The sequence below is a fragment of the Convolutriloba macropyga genome, unplaced genomic scaffold (genome assembly GCF_964194025.1).
Source record: "Convolutriloba macropyga unplaced genomic scaffold, txConMacr16.3 SCAFFOLD_1019, whole genome shotgun sequence".
Classification (NCBI taxonomy): Eukaryota; Metazoa; Xenacoelomorpha; order Acoela; family Convolutidae; genus Convolutriloba; species Convolutriloba macropyga.
In genome coordinates, this window is record NW_027450849.1 from 25,639 (window position 1) to 32,500 (window position 6,862).

At 37.4% G+C, this 6,862-nt stretch overlaps 1 protein-coding gene across 2 annotated transcripts in view; it reads right to left on the bottom strand.

Annotated features, from left to right (window-relative positions):
- Positions 1 to 6,862, bottom strand: part of LOC142356204 (acetylcholinesterase-like) — a 42,626-nt gene that overhangs the window by 1,746 nt on the left and 34,018 nt on the right. The gene's annotated exons all lie outside the window — the stretch shown is intronic.

Sequence of the window (6,862 nt, forward strand, 5' to 3'; positions counted from 1 at the left end):
TAATGCTAATTTTTAGTTGCTCTTTTTTGTTCTTTTGACCACCAATGAATTTCTTCCGCTTATTTTCAAGTTTCAAATTCATTTAGAGTCTGATCAGATTATAAACTAAGTTATGACCAAGTTGTTTTACTTTGACTTACCAACTAAATGTTTAAATCTTACCACCACTGATTCAAAATATGTTCTAATGGTTAGTTACTCGACTATGGTATATATATATAAACAGCGAATGGTTTGTTGAGTATTCACTGCGTGTTGTCAAGTTAGACCAAACAACGAATTCGACAGCTGAGCAAGCTGAGCAAAATTAATAGACAATTCTCAGTGCTGTGAAATTTCAAATCTTTCCTCTGTTCCAACTTATCTTACGCGAGTTGTCTGAACGAGTTTTTTTGGCGCTGAGTTCACTGTCAGGTTTTGTCGAGTAAAATGGGTCACGTTAGTAGTCGTTTCTCAGAAGCTTAGGGTTACTGTAGTGATGCCAGACAAAAAAAATAATGGCGATGAAAAATACCATTGATTGATTTATGAGCGAACCATACGTCGACCGTTACTAGGGTGCTACAGGTAATTGGGGTAGGGAAAATGCACTACTCCATTTTACGCACGCACACATATACAACACAAGAAAGACAGACATGTAGACACAGACACGCACACATACAGACAGTAAAAAGACACAAACAGACACAGACGCAGATATTGACGGACACAGACACATGCACATACTCAGACACAAACGTACACAAAAACACGGACAAAAAACACCTACACATACAGAGACACACGCAAATACAGAAACAAAGACGTACACACTCGCACTCAAACACAGACGCAAACACAGACACATGCACAACCACATGACCAGACACAGATGCAGACACAAACAGACATAGACACACACAGACACAAACAAAGACTTCAGCACACACACACACATACACACAGATACACACAAACAAACACACACAGATACACACATACACACACAAACACACACAGATACACACACAGATAGACATAAACAAACACAGATACACACATACACACACAAACACACACAGATACACACATACACACACAAACACACAGATACACACACAGATACACATATACACACACAGATACACATACACACACACGCAAACACACACACGCACACGCACACGCACACACACACACACACACATACACACACACGCACGCACACATACACACATACACACACACACACGTACACACAGAGATACACACATAAACACACACACACACGTACACACAGAGATACACACAAAACACAGACGCACAGACATGTGCACATACCCAGAAAGAGACGCAGACCCTACACCTAAACAAGCAGATACAAACAGACACAGAGAAACACAGACAGGCACTCACACACAGATACAAACACTGACTAAGACAAACATACAAATACATACAAAAACGCCCGCCCACAAACACTGAAAAACATCAACACACTCTCACATGCACACATACACAGACAGACACACAAATACATAAACATATCGAGATAAACGAACACACAAACAGAGGCACACATACAGAGAGACGCAAAGAAAACAGATAAACACAACACAAGTACATACTCTCTTGATCTGTCCCATATTCTCTCTCTATCTCTCTCTCCTGCGCCAGGAGAAGATACCATATACCTGGAGTATAGACATAGATGTAGGCAATCCCCTAGACTTTCACATTAAAAAGCACAATAACAGTGAAAATCACATTTTACCTCTCTCTCTCTCTCCTTTCTCTCTCTCTCTCTCTCTCTCTCTCTCTCGCTCTCAATGGAGGCCTCGCCCTGGGCCTTGCCTACCTCTCTGCTTGATCAAGGGACGGCCGACGCCAGGTAAATATGAAAAAACTGCAGTCCCAAAATTGTACTTTTGTGGATAGTTGGTAGAACGAATTGGTTCTGGTATCTCTTTAAACGCTGCTCTAATTTCCGTACAGAACGTTGTTTGGAACATTATGGCATTCGAATGACATTCAAGTTGCTCTTTTTGTTCTTTTGACCACCAATTAATTTATTCAGTCTATTTTTGTGTTTCTAAGTCAATTAGAGTCTGTCCATATTGTGAACTAAGTTATGATGAAGTTGTGTTTAACACACACATAAATACATACAGACAGACGCAGATCAGATAGTAAAGAGACACAAACAGACACAGACGCAGATATTGCTGGACACAGACACATGCACATACTCAGACACAAACGTTCACAAAGACACAGAGACAAAAATACACCTACACATACAGAGAGACAAACACAGATACAGAAGCAAAGGCGTACAAACTCGCACACAAACTCAGACGCAAACACAGACACATACACAAGCACATGACCAGACACAGATGCAGACGGAAACAAACATGGACACACACAGACACAAACAAAGACTTAAGCACACACACATAAACACACAGATACACACATACACACAAAACACAAAACACAGACGCACAGACACATGCACATACCCAGTAAGAGACGCAGACCCTACACTTAAACAAGCAGATACAAACAGACACAGAGAAACACAGACAAGCACTCACACACAGATACAAACACTGACTAAGACAAACAAACATACATATACATACAAAAACGCCCGCCCACAAACACTGAAAAACATCCACACACTCTCACATGCACACATACACAGACACACACAAATACATAAACTTACAGAGATAAATGAACACACAAACACAGGCACACATACAGAGAGACCCAAAGAAAATAGATACACGCAAGACAAGTACAAACTCTCTTGCTCTCTTCTATATTCTCTCTCGTGTGCCATGAAAAAATACCATATACCTGGAGTATAGACATAGATGTACGCAATCACCTCGATTTTCACATTAAAAAGCACATTAACAGTGAAAATCACATTTTACCTCTCTCTTGTGCTCTCTATCTCTCTGTCTGTCTCTCTGTCTCTCTCTCTCTCTCTTTCTCTCTCTCTCTCTCTCTCTCTCTCTCTCTCTCTTCTCTTATAATACATTTTTCTATCGTCGTCTCTCTTAATAATACGCACACACATAAAGATACACACGCAGAGCCCGTTTGTTTTTTTTTTTCATAAAGTTAGCCTAGCAAGTGTTGGAGATAAGCTTCTTAGTTAATAAACTCATAATCGCACGAACACGTTTTTAATTCGCTCATTTTTGAACCCAAGTATTATCGTCTGAAAAAGTATTAAAAAACGCAAAGAGTTAGAATCATTAGGACAGAACGAGAAGCACCGAAACTTGTTCCCATCGCAATTATTCTCTCAAAATTAAATCCCTTGAGGGATGCTAGATATCACGTTTCTGAAACTTGGTAACACTCTATTGCAAATTAATTTCGTGTGGTAATTTTTCAAAAAAACACCAACCGCGAGTTTACGCTTTCCAATGAATGGTATTACAGATTTTATCAATCAACTTAGTTACTCCCTCAAATCAAGATGACGCTTCGGATGTCTTGAACAGCTGTGTTGAAATCGGGACAGTGCAACACCTAAGACGGCGGCAGGTGAGGAAGTCTCGAGTCAAGTTGGGCGAATGAGCGATGATGGAAAACGATCAGTGCCAACCGTGAGGACGAGTTTCAGTTCGGGTACTTTCGTTGGAAAAGAAAACGAGAACTGTACCACATATCGGTGAAATGAGAACTAGTGAAATGAGAACTGTGCTACGTATCAGTTAAATGAGAACAGTGGCAGATGGAGCAGTGAGTGGCAGTTTGAATATAAACTCTGAACTGCATCAATTTGAACTGTGAACTGCATCAATTAATCATAACATTGGTGAATTAAGTTTTGTAATTGCTAATCGATTTATTTTCAAGCCCCAGCTAATTGCGATTTTTCATACTGTTCAGTCCAAATACAGCCAAAAAAAATCATAATGTGCTGAGTATTCACAGAATTGAAGCTCATAACTTTCATAAAAGATGCCGAATTTTACTTTGAATTTCACCGTGAAATGTCTAAAAAGTGCCATGATCAGAACTCTGGTCATAGTAGAAATCATAATGGAAATTCGATGATTCATTACTGAAATATGACACACATATCCGGGATTATACCACACCTCTAAGTTAACTTTCCGATGCTAATTCATGCCCAATTTTTGTGTGGCTAATAATTAAACAAGGATGCGCCTCGTCTTTTTGCACAAAAATTTGTGGTTTCTTAGAAAATATTGTGCAATTGGAAAGATTTCAATAAAAGTAACTCCGAGAGATTTGATTTGCTCTTCGCATAAATTTTTTCAATGGTAGTGTTTTCGAAAAGACTAAAATATAAAAACGGGATAAAAACGAGAAATCTCAAAACATATCAAAGCCTTTGAATGTATTCGCAAGAATAAATTTCGTAATTGAGTGCCTGAATACAACGTCTCATACTTCTGCGCATAAAGATGAAACGTTCAATAAATAAGCAACTTCATAACAACTCAAGTTTGTTATACTAAAATTTTGTTTACTTACATTCCAATCTCAAAATCTTGTGCATGCCTAAATGTGTGTGTGTCCTTTGTGCGTGTGTGTGTGTGTGTGTGTGTGTGTGTGTGTGAGTGTGTGTGTGTGTGTGTTTGTTTGCGCTCGTGTGTGTTTAAGCATCAAATTTGAGTGGGTTAAGTATGTATAGTCATTACCTATTCAATTGTTTAATTTTGTTTAAGCAGAGATAATTGACGTTATAGTCAGGCACTCAATTAAAAGTATATTATCTTGAATACACCCAAAAGCTTAAATATTATCTAAGTTGATAAATCACATAAAGATGCAACGTTCAATAAATAAGCAACTTCATAACAACTCAAGTTTGTTATACTAACATTTTGTTTACTTACATGCCAATCTTGTGCATGCGTAAATGTTTATTTGTTTCCCTTGTGTGTGGCGTGTGCGTGTGCGGGTATGTGTGTGTGTGTTTGTTTGCGCTTGTGTGTTTTTCGGCATCAAATTTGAGTGGGTTAAGTATGTATAGTTATTAGCTATTGGATTGTTTATTTTTGTTTACACATAGATAATTTACTTTGTAGTCAGACACTCAACTAAAAAAATATTATCCTGAATACACCCACAGGCTTAAATATCATCTAACTTGATATTTCACGTTTTCTTCATCATTATAGTTTTTTCTTTTCATATAAGTTTTCAAAAACTTTATGGGCGAAGTTTATGGGCAAACCTTAAGTCTAATGGATACCTTTCGGACGCACCTACTGCAAATTTTTTACACTCTCTAAGCAATCTCTGGAAAACCATGATATTTTAGCATTGGAGAGCTGAAATGATGGGGGTGAGCAAAGATAATGGACACAAGTTCTTGATTTGAGTGAGTACCAAAGCTGGCTGATCAATAAATACATTTTTGTTAAAGTTTGTATTATTAATTTGCAATACGATCCATTCAAACGACTGCGGAAACGACTGGAATGGGGTTGGCTTTGGTTATGGCTATAGCTAATGATTCGAAATATGGCGGTTCTGTAATTCGAAACGCCAGATTTATGACTTGAAAGACCGGGTCACAGTTCCGAAATACCAGAACTATGAATCGAATGACCGCGTCATTGTCCCGAAATATCAGATTTATTAATCGAACTACCGGGTCATTAACTTCTTCCCGGAAGTGTATTTAAAAAGCCGGAATAACACCCCCAAACGACGTTTTGTAGAGTCATAATTCCACGACTTCATCTTGGGTAGCTTAGGCTCTGGGGAAGCGAGGGGAATAAAATCTGCTAATTGCTCCTTCCACCAAGAATTTATGTCTCCTCGGCACTTCTGGTGAAGTGAACTGTGCGCTCAGAGATTAGTGAATCTCTAACAGAAGTGAATCTCTCAGTTCGGAACAGAAGTGAATCTCTAAGTTCGGAACAGAAGTGAATCTCTAACAGAAGTGAATCGCTCAGAGATTAGTGAATCTCTCAGTTCGGCTTTGTCAGTATATCCCAATCGTAAGGACGCAATCCCTCGGACGGAAAATCAAAAAAAAAATCGATTTAATTTTAGCAGCAAGCTTTACTTTGGAGTGAGAGCAAAAGAGATCACTCAAAATTGAAGAACGAACGCGTGAAACAGTCACTTGAGAATTCAAAGAATAATCTAGAAGAAAAACGCAAAATGGTCAAGCGAAAATTTTACAGCAAAAAGACCAACACGTTTACAATAATTGCCATGAACTTCGTTCAAGAGCAATTAAACACGAATAATTACCATTGTTTGATGGTAAAAAGTAAATAAATAAAACTGATTATTATTTGAAACTACTCATAACTTTTTGACAATTATTTGTCATAATTATTACAAATATTCGGTGACTCGAAAACTTATTAGCAAAACATTTGATTACGTGATGATATGGCGTGTCATCCTCTTCTCTTGGGGTTAAATTCCCCTTGTGTGGCAATAAATTATAAATGGTGCAAAGTGCTTGAAAAATTTACTTCTAAATAAAAATGGGGGCACCTGAACAATTGCTGCAAGACTTATAACAATCCTGTAAGCTTGAAAACTTGAAAACTGTAAACTTTAAAACTTGGAAACTGTAAACTTTAAAACTTGAAAACTGTAAACTTGAAAACTTGAAAACTGAAAACTTTAAAACTTGGAAACTGTAAACTTTAAAACTTGAAAACTGTAAACTTGAAAACTGTAAACTTTAAAACTTGAAAACTGTATACTTTAAAACTTGAAAACTGTAAATTTTAAAACTTGGAAACTGTAAACTTTAAAACTTGAAAACTGTAAACTTGAAAACTTGAAAACTGTAAACTTTAAAACTTGGATACTGTAAACTTTAAAACTTGAAAACTGTAAACTTTAAAAC